At 40.2% G+C, this 19379-nt stretch overlaps 1 protein-coding gene across 3 annotated transcripts in view; it reads right to left on the bottom strand.

Moving 5' to 3' along the window:
• Window positions 1-19379, bottom strand: part of JMJD1C (jumonji domain containing 1C) — a 169564-nt gene that overhangs the window by 78667 nt on the left and 71518 nt on the right. For all 3 annotated transcript variants that reach the window (XM_089510532.1, XM_089510531.1, XM_089510530.1), the window contains exon 3: window positions 3561-3674. The gene's annotated coding sequence lies outside the window, so the exon portion shown is untranslated. The remainder of the gene's footprint in view (window positions 1-3560; window positions 3675-19379) is intronic.

Here is a 19379-nt window from a genome sequence, read left to right as displayed (position 1 = left end):
AGAGTAACTTTCAATCTGTAAAAAGTGATAATGTTGCATTTTTTCAATTTTTCTGAAAATTTCATTCCCCCCCCCCCGAAAACCCCCCAGACAAAAACTGTCCGGCTTCAAAATTTCTGGAAATTGTATGTTTTTAGCACTCACACACGAACACACACTGGCTTTCTCCACCTTTGCATTTTTTAAAAGAAATTACTGTACATTCTATAGCATAAGAAGAGGTGCATCTATGTGTAGAAAGAGGCAGCACTTGCCCCAGTTCAGCTATGCACCTTCTTAGAAAAGAGAAGAGGAATCTGGGAGCAGAGGGATACTATTCAACAAAGAACCTCCGTGTCTGGCTTACTCTGTCATCATATGTACTATCCTCTGGCAGCACATGTAAGATTTAGACTGCCAACAACAGTAAATCCAGCAGATAAAAGTAGCTCAAGTTGGGCTTGAGGTGGGTTTCAAAAGCAAGTCTCGGTGGATAGGTTTGTTTAGCAATAACACACAGCAACATTGAAATGGAATGAAAACCAAAGGAGGTTCACGGGAGGACTAACATTCTTCAAAACATATGAAGTGCCAAAAATGATAGTATGAAAGACCCCTATAATTTTGCATCATGGCAGTGGGAGCTATGAAACATTCTCTTGGCAGCCAACCCATAGTCTCATCTCACAGAGTTGTTTCAGAAGGGTCTGGAATGATTTTACTATTTCATCATCTGCCTGCTGTGATCAATTTTGCCAGCTATATTGCAGGAAAAAAATGGCTCATATTTCGTTCTATTATAAAGCTGTATTTACAGTGAAGGAATTTATCTTATCTTAGTTGTTTGAACAGTTTCAATCAGGATATCCTGTCAAGGTGGAAATAAGTATGTTTGAATTACTAATGACCAGTGAGAGGTGGGACCAAGGATCATGGTAACTGGGGAAAAACTATTTGGATAAATTTTAGCTCTTTGTTGGATGGGGGTAAGCAATACATGAAGCTGGATGCCAAATGCCCTGGGTTCTGAATATTAAGGTTATGCTGCTTTCCTAAACCATAAAAAAATCATTTACAATACTTCATCCTTTGGGGGCTAAGTAGCCAAGGGACTTTATCACCCAGCAGCGACAATCCCCTTGGTTTTTTGTTTTTTTTTGTCCTCTGGTCCATCTCTTGGTCTCTGGATGTTTAACTACCTATTCACCTTATTTATTTAGGTATTTATATCCCGCCTTTCAGCCCTAATGGCTATCAGAGCGGCTTACAATTATTATTTTTAATTAGACGGTTCCCTGCCCTCAGGCTTACAATCTAAAAAACACGAGACAAAAGGAGAAGGGAATGGTGGTGGGAAAGGGGATGAGGTCCAATGGTTATTCTCTCCCTCTGAGGCCTGGACCAAGGCAGATGGACTGGAGGGAGGGTTCTTCTTCTTCAGGCTAGCCCTGATGGAACTGGGCCTGCCTGGTCACTCCCTCTCAGGCCGGGAGATGACAGTTATGGAGGGGGAGTCTCTTCCTTCAGGCTAGCCCTGATGGAGCTAAATGCTGCAGAACCAAGGCAATCTCTGAAGCCTCAAATTAATGAATGATGGAATGACACCTGCAAATCAATCAAATTACATTTTCTGTAACCATATTAACAGTGAAGTGTTGTTGATCGTAACAGTGGGTTCTAGTGGGAAACAAAATTACCTTTAAAGACAAGGAGGAGGCATTGTTGCTGTCGCGGCGAGGCCAGGGGCCCAGGCCGGGAGGGAAAGCCTCCCTGAGGGGAGAATTCCCTCGCCGCTTGGGCTCCGCCCCCACCGCCATCATGGCGAGGCCGAGGCCCAGGCCAGCAGGGAAAGCCTCCCCTCAGCGAGGCTCCTATTCAAATGTAGGACACACAAAAAATGTGTTCTACATTTGAAAATTTTGTCCTGTATTTTTCCCAGTTTGCAGGTCCTGACGAATGGCAACCCTAGGTGAAGACAATCCTCCTCATTTGGCTATCTCCATGACATGAGGAGGAGGGAGCTAATCTAACTGTGTAAAGCTACAGCCTCCATGATACTTGTCTTTCCTCTCAATTTTCCTGATGTCATAGGTTGGGGGGGTGTGTGTGCAGAGAGAGTAGACAGGATCATGAAAAGTTATCTCTCATCACTTTTACAGACTGTTAGGTTGGGCAGACTACAATCATAATAAAATGTTTAAAATAAATTATACAGTGCCTACATATTAGTCTGTCTGTGGCATCTCTAATTCATCAGGATATCATGGCTTATGTCTCAACGCTGAACAAAATGTTTCTAATACATTTTTCAAGGTGCAATGCCAAGTTTCAAGTTGAAATCCCAATCCTGACATGGAAAGAAAAAGGGGTACAGTGTGCCCGCGCCATACGCGGGCGCGCCATACGCGGCCTTGAGCATACGCGCTCAAGCCGCAGGGTGCGCGCGGGGCGGAGCGTCCCATTCAATTGAATGGGCGCGCGCGCCCGTTGCGCCCCGCGCGCTCCCGCGCCGCCGCGCACGAGCCCCATTGTTTCCAATGGGGCTCAAGCATAGGCGGAATTCGCCTTACGTGGCGGGATCCGGAACGGATCCCCTGCGTAAGGCAAGGACGGACTGTACTAGTGTATCTCATTTTCACCTTTACTAGAGCACCTTTCTACTCTTACTCGCTTAGTCAATGGCGATCTACATGCAAATTCAGTCTCCATAACATAATCTACCCTTGCACTAAATCTTCATGTACAGCCCTGGATTTATTTATCACCAGGGCATTATGCCAGAAGTGGGTATTTGCCACATATACACATAGGGGTACTGCTGCAGATTTCTAAACCAGGAAAAAAGGCGACGAGGCATGAGAGGATTATGGCACTGCTACTAAGATCCTGGAAGTGAAAAACAAGATGGGAAAATAGGAAAGGGTTCTCTAAGGGACTCTTGATAAAATTATTGAGATTAAAAAGGTGGTAAGCAAAACAGGAAGTGCCATGGGCCACTTTTGGGGTAACAGTTACAGACCCATACTGTGCTGGATATGCTTAAACTAATTTCCCACTTGACCATCTGTTTTGAAAGATTCCTCTTAAAATACTGAACACTCAAATCACCCTGTTCTTTTGTTACCAAATATCTGAATTAATTTGAGCATTTGGAATAATACAGTTGCATAATCATCATTCTTGTTAGAAATCCACCAGCCACTGATTCTGCCCATCTTAAATGAGATTATTTCCAAAAGAAAAGGCTTCTAGATTACAGCATCAACCAAATGATTCAATAGTACAGAATATGACAGATAGACAGCAACCCACACACAGAGGCATTTTTTGTTCAAAGAACAGCCATGATCAATTTATGCCGCTGTGACCAGAACTTGGATTGGAAATCCTGAACTCCAAATTATTCCGAATACTACTGACTATAAAGTTATTAAATTGGTTTCATCATATCACTAAAGTCTTCCTCAAATGTGCCATCAGTTCCTAAAGAAGATACTGGTGCTCTCTGAATGAACACAAATTGCTGCGCAGTTTAATGAAGTGGAACAAGATATATTTAATTTACTAACTCATATTCTTACCTGATAGGGCTGAAAGGCACTATCTTCAGTTACAAAATCCAACTGTTTGTCTACAAGAAATTCAACTGCAGTGATAGAATTGTACACGCTTTTCCCAACCAAAGGTTTGAAAGTCTGTGGGGGGAAAAAGAAAATAGTTTCAATGCAATACTATGTAAAGATCCACATATATTATTTTTAAAAGATTGTTAAATAACTACAAAAGTTATTAACATATTATGGTAGGAAGAGAGAAGCACTTCTTTCTTTAAAAAGTCACGTAAAATCTGAAGAATAACTTATTTAGAACAATGTTAATTCCCTAAGTAAAATCAAGCAAAGTGGTTAATACCTAATGTACTCTTTCTTTTAAAAGTTTTATTCAGTCTCATTCCAAATGTAGGCTAACACAACTTATACGTTCACTGGTCACGCTATCAATCCAAACATAGTCAGAGTATAATGAATGAAATCAATGGGACTTAAACTAAAGTCATTAACAACCTACTGATTTCAGTGGGTATGACTGAAATTGGGATGCAACTAGGCTTCAAAAGAAACTAGATTTTCTCCCCTAAAAACTTTTTAAAAGTTTTGTTTCATCTTTTTTCCACTTTGCATTAGTGTGTAGGACTATACCAATATAGGACTAAATCAGAAAATTAAGTAGCAAAATTTAGATGTTATGGCCACTAGCATAAGTAATAATTGTGCTTTAAAAAGTGCTCTTAAAACAAATTGTTTTGGTTGCATTTATGTTAATTGAAGGATTTGTTTTTGAATGGCATTTCTGCCACTATAAAATAAAGTCATTAAAAAGAAGCAACTGACCCTGGATACCAGAATAATAATGAACAAGTGCCAATAAACTGTTGAAATAAAGTGTTTTAATTCAAACAGTCATTGTTATTCCATTAAGGCTGAAAAATAATATTACCCAGACTTCACTTCATGATCTAACAGGTGTATATGATATCTTCAGACTTTTCAGCATAGACAAGAAAGTACACACAGATACAAGCATGTTCAATCATTAGGCTCCATAATGTAAGTTTTTAGAGAAACAATGGTGTAAGATCATTTCTAGTTTTAGTTACACTTGGTGTCTTAGATTTGGCTATTGAATGATCAGGATGTTCTTATAGATGCTTGTTGATTTTTATTATTTGTTGCTTGTTTACCATTTTTGAACAAGATTTTGTTGTATAAGATACTATTTAAGTTGTCTTGTGAGGATTTATTTCTCTTAAAGATGAATTACAAATATTGCAAGTAAAATTAATTTGCCTACAACAGAGGGAAAGGCTGAACAAGATGTCTGGGATTGAGTAAGAAAATGGCAACCAGAAACAAACTTGACTGTTGTGGAATTTTCCAAGTACCCCAATGGTTCCACTTTGATTTTAGTCTACTACTATTTATTTTACCATAGGGCTAGATTTGAGTTTCCTTCTCTCTCAACAGATTTTTCCAGCACACTTTAGCTATAAAATAGAACCAGATTTACAAGATGGAAAAGATGGTTTTGTTCTATTCTATGAAACACATTTCTATAAATGGGTAGAGAGGTCCCAAACATCAAGAAATATTCTTCCTAACATAGGAAGGAAAGAAAACAAAGGGGAAAAGAGAAAGTCCTGCTTGTTTTCTATGTTGTTTTTGCCAACCAGAGGAAAGAAAAAAATATGGTTGTCCATGTTTCCAATTGGCTTTAGGCAGTGTGGTTTAAGGTATGTTTCTGTATACACAGCATACCTTCTTATCAAGAGGGATTTAAAAGGGAAGTCTCTAACATAAAAATGTATTGAAATATTAAAGTATCAAAATACAGAAAGGGGAGCAACAACCATAAAAGGGTCAGAGATGCAATCATATTCAGGACAATCTCTCAGTTATGATAATTACACACAATAGGAATATACAAATTGGCTTATGATATATTTTTACACTGGACCCTTCACTGCTTTCCATTTCAGCTAGTGAGGTTTACTTTCTAAAATGTTATAACTAATAATAGCTTGGTATGGGCATTTATGGTATGGTAAAGTTAAAATTAATACTGAGTTTAATAACATGCAATAGGAAGATCTCTCTGAAGAGTTTGGAATGAATATAAAGACAGGCTAAGTCCCTCCCAAAAACTGGGGCATAATATTTGAATGGGTCAATGGAGAAATATTTGGATAAAAGGCCCAAGATTCACACATTCATGATGATGTACAAATGGCATATTATTCCAGTGAAATTCACCAAAATATGTAAGAGACATAATAACACATGCAGGAAATGTGAAGAAAAATCTGGCTCTTTTTTCCATATGTGGTGGAGTTGAGAGAATTAAGAAATATTGGTTTAAAGTTAGTCAATGGATACAAAGGATTATAGGATTTAAAATGACTTTTGAACTAGAATTAGCCTTGTTAAATTTGGTTAGTGGTGAAGACAAAAAGATAAAGAAATATTGTAACTTAATCAGGTATTTGGTAATTGCAGCCACAGTGGTCCTAGCAAGACACTAGAAATCACAAGCATTGCCAGATTATATGGAACGGGCAGATAAATTAGTAGAGATTGCTGAAATGGAATTTTTTTTTTTGCAATTTGGTCAAGAAATCAACAAGTGACTAGCTATGGTTTTGAAAACTAGTTAGTGGAATAAGTACAGTGGGCCCTTCCCTTACACGGGGATCCATTGCGTGCCACTGCCTCTTCTGGCGTGCAGCTTTCAGTGTAAGCTGAAAGCCGCGTATGACATGGGCGCACTATATTTCATAATTTAAATGTAGAAAGCAAAGTTGGTTAATGAGGGCAAAGAAGTACTGAAGTTAAAGAAGATAAATAATAGTATGTATTTAAAGGTTAAAAAGTAAAAAAGGAAATAAAGGGTAAGTGGATTAACACAAGAAGTATTAACAATTATTTTAATGAAATATTCTGTGAGAAGCGAGATGTCTTAATTTTAAATGAGGGGGGAAGGGGGATAATGGGTTATAATTATGTCATAAATATGTTTTGGTGTGTGGAGGAAGGCATGATAGTGAGTGGGAAGGAGACTGCTATTAGTGTGAAGATATAGATGTTTTGTATGATTATTTTTGGTAAGTTTTGCATGTGTGTATGTATTTTGTATGTTTTTGCACATTCCTTTTAAAAAAAATTAAATAAACATAATTATTAAAAAATAAAATAAAACGTTACAGGTTTTGTTCTCGAAATTAAAAATGACAGCATTATATGAAGAAAGGCTTCCTTTAGGAAACCTCTTTGCTCCATGAGTTTATTATTCTTTCACCACTCCAATGGGCCACCCTACAGATGTGGCTTAATCACTTGCTCTCACTATTAATATGTACAGCTCCTTTCCAGAAAGTCTGCCAACTTCTAGCAGTAAGATCCATCCATTCTGCATCATACTGTGTCATAGCAGTGTTCCATATCAATATATCAGACTAAAATGGCTCCAAGCATAAAACAGTTTGAGCAATGAGAAAACAATGCGAGCACAAGACATAGAGAAACACAGTAATAGGCTGGGCAAAAGAATTAAGTACAGTGGTTCCTTCTTTAACATGGGGGATCCGTTCCAGACCCCCCCTCATGCTTGAGCCCCATAAGAAGTAATGGGGCTCATGTTTGTGGCGGTGTGCGGGCACCGCGTCAACATGTGTGCTGGAATTTCCTGAAGGACAGAGGTTTAAAAAAACATATTGCAAGAAGGACCAAGAGAGTATATTTTAATCTCCAGTTTAAATTAGCTTTTTGTCAATTTCTGCCAATACTGAATAGAATTTACCAGTCGACAGGTGTTAGCATGTTTCATACATAACTGCTTAGCTCGCCAGGTATGCTTATTTTAGGATTTCATAAGGAGTAATACACACACAAATGGTTGTTATCAATGAAAGAAGTGAGAGCAGGAATCCGGTTGGGCAAATCAATGTCCAGCAAACAGAGAACTACCAGCGCTGACTATGAACCAGGTAGGTAAGGTGTTCCTGTGTATTGTTTGTTTTTCAATGTATACACCACAATAATTCACATTCGGCTTCAAAAGATACAGAAAGAGTGCAAAGATAAACAACAGTAACAATTTTGAAATGTTACTATGGAAACCCCACAAGAACACAGAAATTTGCGGCTGCAAGCCAAATAAACTGATTACACTGCTCTTGGGAAGGCAAATGTGCTGTCAGTATATGGCTCTATAAAGGTAGAAGGAAATTGAGGCAAACAAAACAGAAAAGGAAAAAAAACAAAAACAAAACACAGCTGCAGCTAATGAGTCTTTGTTAACCACACTGTTCCCAACTATTTTAAAGACCTGATTTTCTACCATATTAAATTGAACCTTTACTCTCCCCAGCTGTTCCAGCAGCTTCTACCGCTAACATCATGCAAACAAACACAGTTAATTCATTTTATAATTGCACAATAACACATTCACTTAATTGTTTCACTGAACTGATGCCCACATGTGCAAATGAAGGACCACATTGGGTATCACATTTGTTGTGTGTGTGTGTGTGTGTGGGGGGGGGTATTGGCAGAAGTTTTGTAGTGACACACCCCAAAACATATATGCTTCCCTCCCTTGGAAGACTTTGACAGCTAAAGCTAGTTTTTACTGGAAATAATCTCAGGATATAGGAAAACAAATACGCCAGTGCTAATTAATGCACTTTAAAAACAAAGTCCATATTGCTACTGTTTTATCTTACATCGGTACACACTGAACTCAACTGCCTAGGCTGACTTTATTTTAAATGTATTTCCCTCATATAGTATGTTTGCTTTATTCTATATACTCTATTGCTTGACACAATATAGAAATCTTCTTGAAGCATTTTGTTGCTGGAAAGCTTGTGTGCCAGTTAAAGAACAATTAGAGAGCTTTAGCCAAAAATCTGGCTGGTTAACTGAAGTCAGTACACAAAACTCAAAGAGCCCATGGGCCCCAGAGACACATACTCTTTTCTCTCTGAATAGGTTGGCCACAGCCACAGCCAGCCTGCCCCCAGTCCCCAAAGGTTCTTCAATTGTTCAGTTGTTTTCCACTAAAGCATTTGAACTTCTGTACGGTTTTCTGCACAGATAATCTGATCTTTCATGACCTGCAGTTTTCCAATATTCTATTCAAAGTCACCTCTCCTCCAGCACTTCATGACATCTAAGACGCTTGAGCAGCTATGGGAAAGGGCAGTAACAAGTGAGTGGCAAGTCTTCTACTCATTTAACTGCCAGACTTTCAAAAATAAAATATGTTTAAAAAAAAAGAAAGAAAGAAAGGAAAGGAAATAGAAGCTTGTGGTTTCCTTAAAAGAAAATCTGTGTGTGTATGTCTGTGCGCACTTTCAAGTCATCTGTCGATTTATGAGCATGGTACAGACCGCCAAAAAGCTGTGTACCAGCACCGATATTAGGGTTAGGGAGCGCGCACCATCTACACGCTCCCTAACCCTAATACGTACTGCTGGTGCCATAATGTGGGCGTCCCGTGTACACAGGCGCCACCATTATGATGTCACGGCTGCACCGTGTCCAAATGGCACGGTGCGGGCATGAAGTCTTCACACCGTGTCAGGCTGTTTGTGGCGGCCTAAAAGCGGCGCTGGAAGGAGCTCTGAAACAGAGCTCCTTCTTGGGGGTGCCTCATTCCTGCAGCTACCAAACAGCTGCGGGAATGAAGCTGGGGGAAAGGGGCCAAGCAGCCCCTTTCTCTACTGGCAGTGGCTACCCGGGGTGTCCTGGGGCATGAAGCTCCAAAGACACGCCTTTTTGGGACCAGGGAGAAGCAACATTTTGCCACTTCTCCCTGGTCCTGAAAACTGCTGGATTGGGGCTTTTGGGCTGCTGCTGTGGCTGCCCCAATACGTGGCGCAAAGGGGCGGCTGCAGGCCGCCCCAAAAGGGCAGTCTGTATCCCTCCATGGTGACCCCTTGAATTTCATAGGGTTTCTTAGGCCAAAAAAAACCCCCAACACAAAAAACCCCTCACACAAGTGGTTTTGCCAATTCTTTCCTCTGAAACACAGCCTATAATACCGTACTTCATATTCTCTGGTGATCTCACATACAAGTGTTAACTAGGGCTCACTCATGTAGTTCCAAGGTCAGAGAGATCTGGTGTCTTTATGGTTTTTAGGCCATTAAAATTTATAAAAATATGCTTATAATTTTTGTCTAATTTCTTTGCTATGCTTTTAAAAATATTTGAAGTGCACCGCAGCAAATATCACATATACAATGAACACACTACAACAGTTAACCACTACATTTATAGTGTTTTAAGATGAATTTGTTGGAAATGGAAGCTTTATAAGTAATAAAATAAAAACAAAGGAAAGACTAACTGTATTGAAGCATACAGCAAACTCACTGAAAGAAATGGGTTATAATAAGCTAGCTATGACCAACTCATCCTACTGATCTCAATAGTCCCTCCCTAAGCATTGACATGTCTAGATCCAACACATTCAGTTTATTTTGATGATATAGGATTATTAGACAAATCAGCCAGCTGTTCTGCATTTCCCATGAGATCTAAGTTATGTCTTAACGTGAAAAACATATTCTTTAGAAGACCGACCTCCCTCACCTTTCTTTCTCTGCAAAGATCAAAGTATCCTGAGAGTAGCGTTAAACAAAAGGTAACGCTGGTTAAGGTAGAAATTAAAATTCTGGTATGTTTAGACATAATTAGGAAAATCATTACTGAAAGCTGAGTTTCTACTGACTAGTTTTAAAGATGTGCATTCATCAATTGCCTTTAAATAGAAACTGTAAGCATGGATTACCATTAATTTGAATACAGTTGGCCCTCCATATCTATGGATTTAACCACCTATGGCTTGAAAATTTTAAAAAGCAAATATAAATTCCAAAAGCATACCTTAATTTTGCCATTTTTAATATGGGACACCATTTTATTATGTCATTATATTTAACAGTACTGAGTATTAATCAATTTTTGGCATCCATGGGGCATCCTGGAACCAAACCCCAGTGGATCTGAAAACTTAAGTGGTAACAATGGCTGTTTATGCACAGGCTTGAATCTCAAAACAAAAAGAAATTAAACGGAAGACTTTCTTTTTAAAGCAACAATGGCTTACAAAACATTTCAAAGAATATAAACACCATGTATTGTTATTGTCAGTTATATGCAGTTACTGTGCCTCAACATACTCAATATTTTCCAGTTTGAGAACATTACTGGCCACGTTAGAAGTAAAATATTTTAAAGCAAATACCATGTGTTTAGTCTTTGCATCAAATTCAACAGCCCCCTTCTAATGCAAAATAAATTATGGTGTATGATTTTCTTTATTAACAAATTAAAATGTCTATAGGTTCTGCGCTCTGCCTTATTCTGCACCTGGGTTCTTAAAAATTACTTCAGTATGAACAAAGTTAATCAAGATGGCCTACTACCAATCTGCACGTTACGGTACTTCCACAGCTTCAGAAATACACAGTGAACCCTCAACACTGAACCAATACTGGCTACAAACTATTTTTTAATCTTACTGCAAAAATGTTGAAAAGGCAAGAAGGTCCTAGCTTAGAATTAGCTTTCTATTCACAAAAAGGGGAATTAGTGCATGCAAATCACGCAAACACAAACTGCTAGTGGGATAAAGATGCATTACTACTAGAGCCTCTTGTTATACTTAGGCAGTCTCAGAACAACTGTGTCTTGTTTTGGTCTCCATGCAGTACTAAATTCCATTCACATGAGAAAAAACAGACCAGATGATCCTTCTCTGAAAGGCATGTTTTTTTTTAAAGTGAGTAAGAGTTCTTAGCAGAGTTCAGCTGCTCAGTCCCTCTCCCCACTCCAACATACATTACAGAGAGAGAGGGAGGGAGAGACAGACAGAGACATCACTATACCATTTTGATTTCCTATCTGTCAGAGAAAATATACATACATTATTGCAGAGCACACAATTCATTCTGAACTGTACAACCTGTTCAGAAATTTTCTGATGCATTGTTAAAAATTTTACAGTGGTTTTAAACATTTAAAACTGGTTATTATAAATTCTTTACTTATACTTTGGTAGCATCCAAGATAAGAATGATTTAAAAACCTGCAAAGTCCAGTGAACAGGATTTAAAAATTGTATCCTAAGAAATGTTGAAGCTAAGAGAAACAATATAATCTGAATCTTGAAAACATATTAAGAAAGAGCAACAGGGTGTGTGGCTTGACATAGTTCTGCTATAAAAGTACTCTGACAACTAAATGCATATTGCTGAGTTGATTAACAGATTTTTATTAACATAATATTTAGAAATAAATCATGATATAGTTACAAAACAAACCTTATTTTAAATCCAACTGCCTTTCATTTTTAAATTTCCTCCCATAACAGGATGTTTCTGAAATCAATTTAGCTTTAAAGCAGCAGCACTAACTACATTTCCAAAAATATTATGTATGGTATGGGGGGGGGGGGGGCAAAGTCTAGCCCTTAACCTAGCAATTACACAAATGAGACCCTCCCCCCCCCCCCACAACTCAGGCTTGCTGAGCAGATTACAACTCTTTGTCAACAGCGCTCTGTGTGTGTGTGCGCGCGCGCGTGAACAACGAAGAAATCTGCAACTCAAGCACTTACCCAGCTCCCAGATGTAGGTCATAACAATTTCTGCCAAGGTTGCTTATATAACAAAGCAGTCTTCAAATCACACAAAGGAGCCATCAGCTAACATTCCACAGGAGAGAAAATGTCTGGAGTGATGTTTTTTCGTCTGCATGTACACTGGCTCAGAACAGAACGGACACCAAAAAGAGAAGCTATTCCTCTGCCTATGACATGTTGAAAGAAGGGAAGAGGCGGTGCTCTGTGAACTGTAACTAATCCCCCCGTCACAGGTGGTGATGGAATCACTTCCAGCACGAGTCACATTACTGATTACTCATTTGGCTGGGCTGGCCAGAGAGCATGGGTCATAATTTTAACTACAGACAAAGCCAGACTAAAGGAGAGACTGACAGCTCAAGTCTGATACCCATGCACAGAAAATGCAGATATCAGGTTTCCACTTTCCTGAATTACTTGAAGATGATCCTCTGCCAATCTATGCAAAACAAAGTCCCACTAATTTCAATGAACTTACTCTGAAGTAAAACTGCATAAAATTATAGCCATAAAGAGAAAGAACCCATTTATATAATGCAGTAGTTCACTGCCTTCTTATTCCTTTCCCTGCCCAATGGAAATTAAGTTCTAAGATTTATATTGCAATATGGTTTTAACTCCTACTTGCACATAAACTGTGGGATCTGTTAACTCTTTAAAGTCTCATTATGAACAGAAGAGTAATCCAGGGAACGCCAAAGTGCATTTTAAATTGCTCTGGAACTGACTAGTTCTCCAAGCTCCTTTCAGGGAGAGAAGGATATTTACAACTGGAAATAACTCAGCTATGTGTTAGTTTAATACAATGTCAGTGTGAAGTTAATAGGGATTACAGGCAGTAGAGAATCAAAAATGGAAAAGTAAATTATTCAACTGGGATAAGGGGTGTTATTTTAAACTACACAATCAAGTTTAAATTCAACTATTTATGTAACAAAACTTTAATATATGTTGAAAATGGGGTTAAGAAGAGATTAAAAAGGAAGTTGAATTTCTGAATACAAGTGTTAATATTTCAACAGCTTTTAAAAACAGTTAAGGAGCTTTCTTTGTCCCACTGAACATAAAGTCTCTAGTCCAACAGGCTGATTTTGCCTAATTACCCAAGACAAGTAATGTGATGTGATACTATATGACTGAACACAAGTGGCCTAGGGGCCTGAAGGTCAGCATAGTGTAGTAGTGGTCTGAGCACTGGACTATGACTCTGGAAAACAGGGTTTGAATCCCCATTTGACCATGAAAACTCACTGGGTGACTTTGGGCAACTCATACTCTTTCAGTCTCAGAGGAAAGCAGAAACAAAGCCCCCTCTGAACAAATCTTGCCAAGAAAACCCTGTGATAGATTAGCCTGAAGACTGCCATAAGTTAGAAACAAAGGCACACAACAACAAAAACAATTTTAATTATTGTATATACTCGACTACAAGTAGAGAAATTTTTGCCCCAAAATGGCCTCCAAAATCTTGGGTAGACTTATGCATGGGACAACAGGTCCTTTGACCAAGCCTCCGCAATTGGCAGCCCAGTTGGGGAGACACTGGGAAGGGTGAGCGACTGCCCCACAACCTCTCCCCAGCTAGGCTCCCTCCATGGGGGAAAGGCCAGCTGAAGACAGGTTGGGAAGGGAGAGCTATCGCCAGTAGTCTCTCCTCAGCTGGGCTGCCCCCTTAGGTCCGACCCTCGACATATCCACAGGTCATATGAAAATCCACATTTTTGGCCCAAAAAGTTGACCTTGACATACATGAGGTCGACATATAGTCGAATATATACAGTATGTTCTTATAGTAAATCTGAAAAAAATGGCACAACTGGTCTTTAGTCTATGGCCTGATACAGACTGGCGCAAAGCTTTGTGCTGGGGCCGATTTTAGGAACGCCCAGCCCTGCTAGCGGCACTGGTGCCATCTTTCTGTGGCCCTGCCCATACAGGGTGCGCAAAGATGATGCGCAAGCATCCATGCGCCTAAATGGCACTCGCCAGAAGTGGCGGTGTTAAGGTGCAAGAGCGCCATTATGGTGCTCCTAAAAAGAAGCTGTTCTAGGTGTTTTCTTTTTAGGCAGCACGTCGGTGCTGTGCGGTTGGCGCAGCGGTGATGAGGGGAAAAGATGGGCGGCATAGAGCTGCCCGTCTGTATCCCCTCTATGTTATCAAATGGAGGTACAAGGATGGCAGAATTGGGAACTGTTAGATTATAGTTTTTAAATTGTTAGAATGCTGGGTTTCTACTACATCTCCTTTTATAAATTATGAATGCACAAATACACCCATTTAAAGCAGCATGCAATTCCACACAACCATTATTAGATAAGAGTGCTAAATTTTTGATATACAAAAATGTAAAATCATATGGTGAAATAAGACCAATTGGCATTGTGGCAAAGAGAGACCATAACAGACTGAGTGACACAACTGAGATGTGGCAAGATAATGAAAACAATTAGAATACATCTAAGAAAATGCAGAGTGCTCTAAAGGAATAGGTAAAAGAACACCGGTGCTGCCTTCAAGTCTTTTCTGACTTATATGTATAAGAATCTATCATAGGATCTTGGCAATATTTATTCAGAGGGAATATGCTATTGCCTTCCTTTGAGGCTGAGAAAGAGTGACTTGCCCAAGATCACTGAGTGGGTATACATGGCAGAGTAATGTCCTATCTGTCTGCCTGTCTATAAGATGTTGATAAAGAATTCATAATTACGAAAGGGATCCTTCTGTTGAATTTATTTGCATTCAGGCCCCCAAAATACAAAAGTACTGTAATTGTGAGCATCCACTGTTAAGACTTTACACTGGTAGCTGGCACAGAAAAAAGGAGCAATATTAATAGGCATCCAGAGAACAAGATCTGAAGGTTCCTTAATTTCCCAAACATCTGCTCGGAAAACTTAGCAGAAATTGACAGGCACATTTTTAGGATGTTTCAGGTGTCAAATTTATTGAAGAGGCAGCTATTTAATTAGAAAGGTCACTATTTTAGACTTGGTTCTGAAAAGACAGTGAAGACTGATCGTGTAAAAGTGAGATGTTACCAATGTGAAAGAAATCACAGGCTAATTAAAAATAGTCACTTGCAAACAGCAATGGACTTCAAAAACCTTTAATAAATTCTCGAAATGCTAATTAGTTAAGGTCCACTGTAAACCTAGCATAAACAGTACAATAAGAACCAGCTCTTCTAAAAAGACTGATTGATACATATTATAGTAACAAATATAAATATCATGCAACTTAAAAAGAAACCAAAGTGATTCAGATGAACAGAACATTCAGGAATAGAACTGTACGTTAAATGTAACTGAAGAGTAATGTAAAACATCCTAGTTTATTGTACCCTGTAGCTGCACAATTCACCTATGTTACCCTTGAACGTAGGAAGATTCAGGAATGTCAGAGATGAATTGCTTAGTGCCTTAATAAGAAGAGATTAACTGGACTGCAATGCTGCTAAGCAAAGTAGAGTTAATGAAATCAAATTAGTATACCCCATATGGAGCTTCTGTAGAACTAATAACTTTAGTCTTTGGGGCTGAATGTTTTTCCTCCTACCAAAGGTATCAGCAAAATCTACACTGGAGCAACATCTTCAACTTTGTATCAGTAAAAAAGAAAAACACTGCAATTTAAGAAAGGCAAGAAGGTACTGCAAACAGAAAATATTCTTAATTTGTGAGATTTACTTTCAAAATTGTCACTCTGAGAAGAGATGCCACAAGTCAATACATTTCGGCTACTTATATGACATGTTTGCATCCAATGTTCCACACTTAAAACATATTTAACGTTAATTCTGTAACAATGAGAATGAATGCACTAGTATGCTCTTTTAATTTCTATACATCACAAAGAAGGTAATGGCTTCGGCTTTGAAATCTGGGTATACATTTGAAAAAGAGTATATTTTGGTAGGCTACAACCAAAATATACGCGCTCATAATTATACAAGCATTGTAAGTCCTATTGACTTCAGCTGGTCTACTCTAAGAATGACTAAACCACAATTCAATCTATAAAATGGGAGCTACTGTAGCACAGTTATTAAAAGGATAGGCTTTGAATCCCAGGCTCAGGCACTAAGTTGTCCTACACTCTCAGCTCAGCCCTTTAAGAAAAATAAGATTTGTCTGTCTTATTTATAGTGCTGAAGCAAGATCAAAGCATTTGGAGCAGCATAAAAAGTACTATATATTACTGTGGGGGGGGAGGGGGATTATGGCTTTTATTATCTATTTTTTGTTTCACATAGCCTCTAAACTGGGCAGCTAACACAGAATATTTAAACAATCACAATGAGACATAACAATAGCTTTGTGATGTTATCTCTCTGCTGTAGAAAGATGCTAGTATAGTGGTGGCAAAGCAGTTGATTTCTCTATAGTGCCAAGGCAAACATGTGTTAAAACACAAATCATCACAACTGACTGTAGAGCAGGCCCGTCTGCATATCCAGACAGCTTTATAAATAGCATTCAGGCAGATTATTAGTAGCCAGCATAATCATACTTCTGCTAAAAATATAGGATTTTGTTAGAGCTCAAGGGGGACTTGTTTATATGGTCAGAGCTACTGAATCTTTCCACATCCTCATTGGCCATGAAACACAACAAGACGTTTTAGATATTTACTTTTCCTATTGCCTCCCAAAACAATCTGACAGTAATTCATGCTTCAAATGCTGAATTCTATTTAATGCTCATATCATGTTCTGCATATTCTTATAATCAGAAAGAAAATAAATAAGCTCTCATTATTCACAGGATTTTCTCTATTTCATCTCCTGTATTGTAACAGCTATGGTTAAGAGGACACATCAATAGTAACTATGGCTAAGGACAGGTTGCTTACCTGCAACTATAGTTCTTCGAGTGATAATCTGTGAATCCACACAAATGGGTTATTCTGCGCCTGTGCAGCATTTCAGTTCCAAAAATGGTCCGCCGTAAGAGCAGACAAGGAAGAGAGAAGGACATGACTGAGGGGAAGATGGGCGGGATTTGTGTGGATTCGCAAATGACCACTCGAACTACAGTTACAGGTAAGAAACCTGTCCTCCTTCGTGGTCTCTGTGAAGAACACAAATGGGTTAGACTGGCAAGCTTTTCCCATTGTGGAGGAGGGAGTGTCCTGGCAATAAAACATTATTAAACCGGAAACAGTGTGAGTGTCATGTTTGACAAGTGCCAACTAACCTTAGTGCATTCCGGAAAGGAGAACAGCTCTGCCAAAGGCTGCTTCACGTCAGTGTCTGGAATCAAGTCTGTAGTGTTTGATGAAGGTCAGAAGTTGTGACCACACCGCAGCCTTGCAAATGTCCTCCAAGGGAATTCCGAAGAGAAAGGCTGAAGATGAAGCTACCGCCCTGGTGAAGTGGGCCTGAGTTCGAGCAGGCGGAGTCTTCACAAAAATCTCATGAGAGAGAAGGATTGTGGAAGTCACCCATTTGGAGAAACACTGTGGTGTGATTAGAAGCCCCATTTTGGGGTTGGAATGGCAGACGAAAAGTCTGGGGGAATGATGAGAGGATGCGGTCCTGTCAAGGTAGAGGGCTAGCACCCGCCTGACATCAGGGTAGTGGAGCCAAAGCTCGGTGTTGGTGGTCGGGTTCAGGGCTAGCATCGGGAGAATGATGTCCTGACTGAGATGAAAGGTGGACACAACCTTTGGTAGAAAGAAGATGTCCGGACAGAGGACGACCTTGTCCTTGAAAAATTTCAAGTACAGAGAATCCGTATGGAGGGCACAGAGTTCACTGGCACGGCGTGCCAAGGTGATGCCTACCAAAAAGGCTGTCTTCCAGGTGAGGAGCCTGAGGTCACAGGAAGCCAGAGGTTCAAAGGGTGAAGTACCAAGTGCTGCTAAGACAAGCTGGAGCTCTTAAGTAGGGATCGGGATCACTGCCGGCGGTCTTAGGTTGGCAAGCCCCTTGAAAAATTTCTTCACAAGCGGGTCAATGAAGAAGGATGGGCGGCCGGAGAATTGAAAATGTGCACAAATGGCCGCGAGGTAGCATCCTAAGGATGAGATGGAAAGTCCAGATGCCGAGAGGTGGTGGAGGAAGCCCAAGACAACAGAGACGGTGACTTCGAGTCCCGCCGAGGACAGGAAATCCAAAAAAATTTCCTACTTGAAGGCGTAGGAGTGCTGAGCGGAGGGCTTTTGGGAAGCCAAAATGATTTCTTGGACTGGTATCGAGAGCCTGGTCAGGGCAGGATCCTCCACGCCACGAGACGGAGAGTGTCCACATCGGGGTGGTGAAACCAACCGTCTGGAAGAATGAGAAGGTTGGGACGGAGAGGTAAAGGCCAAAAGTGGTTCTGGGACAGGTGGAGAAGCGGGGCTAGCCACGGCTGTCTTGGCCACCAAGGGGTGATCAGGATCACATCAGATCTGTCCATTCGTAGCTTTGCTACCACTCTGGTGATGAGAGGAAATGGGGGAAAGTCGTAGAACATTTTGCCGGACCACTGGAAGAGAAAGGCATCCCCTCAGGACCGAGGTGAAGGGATCCTGGAACAGAAGTGGTTGCACTGAGTGTTGAGATGGGAGGCAAAAAGGTTGACGTCTGGGGTTCCCCACCGAGAAAACAGGCGAAGGGCGACTTGAGGATTGAGTTGCCACTCGTGACAAGAGTATGGAGCTCTGCTCAATTTGTCTGCCAGTTTGTTCTCTTCTCCAGGGAGATGTATGGCTTGCAAGGTGATCCGCCTTCGGATGCACCAGTTCCAGATTTGGAGGATGAGGCCGAGAAGGGTGGTCGACCAGGTACCACCTTGCTTGTTGGTGTAATACATCACGGTCGTGTTGTCCGAGAGGAGGCGGACGACCTGGTTCTGCAGGGAGGGTTTGAAGGCTTTGAGTGCCTTCTGAACTGCTAACATCTTGAGCACGTTGATGTGAACAACCAGACGTCCAAGTAAGGAAAGATGATGATGTTTTGTTGGTGGAGGTTTCCGGCTACGACCGCCATGCACTTCATGAAAACCCTCGGAGGAGAGTCTGAAGGGAAGCACTCGGTATCGAAAACAGTCGGGGCCGACAGAGAAGGCAACAAAGTCCCGGTGGTTTTCTCGGATGCTGATGTGGAAATAGGCATCCCAAAGATCCAAGGTGGCGAACCAGTCTGACTCTTGCAGGAGAGGCAAGATGGAAACCAAGTTTACCATACGGAAATGCCTGTAGGCCAT

This window comes from Sceloporus occidentalis, unplaced genomic scaffold (assembly GCF_023333645.1).
Source record: "Sceloporus occidentalis isolate IW3139 unplaced genomic scaffold, rSceOcc1.0.p SCAF_2, whole genome shotgun sequence".
NCBI lineage: Eukaryota > Metazoa > Chordata > Lepidosauria > Squamata > Phrynosomatidae > Sceloporus > Sceloporus occidentalis.
The sequence above is the reverse complement of the archived record's forward strand: the minus strand, read 5'-3'. Positions and strand labels throughout refer to the sequence as shown.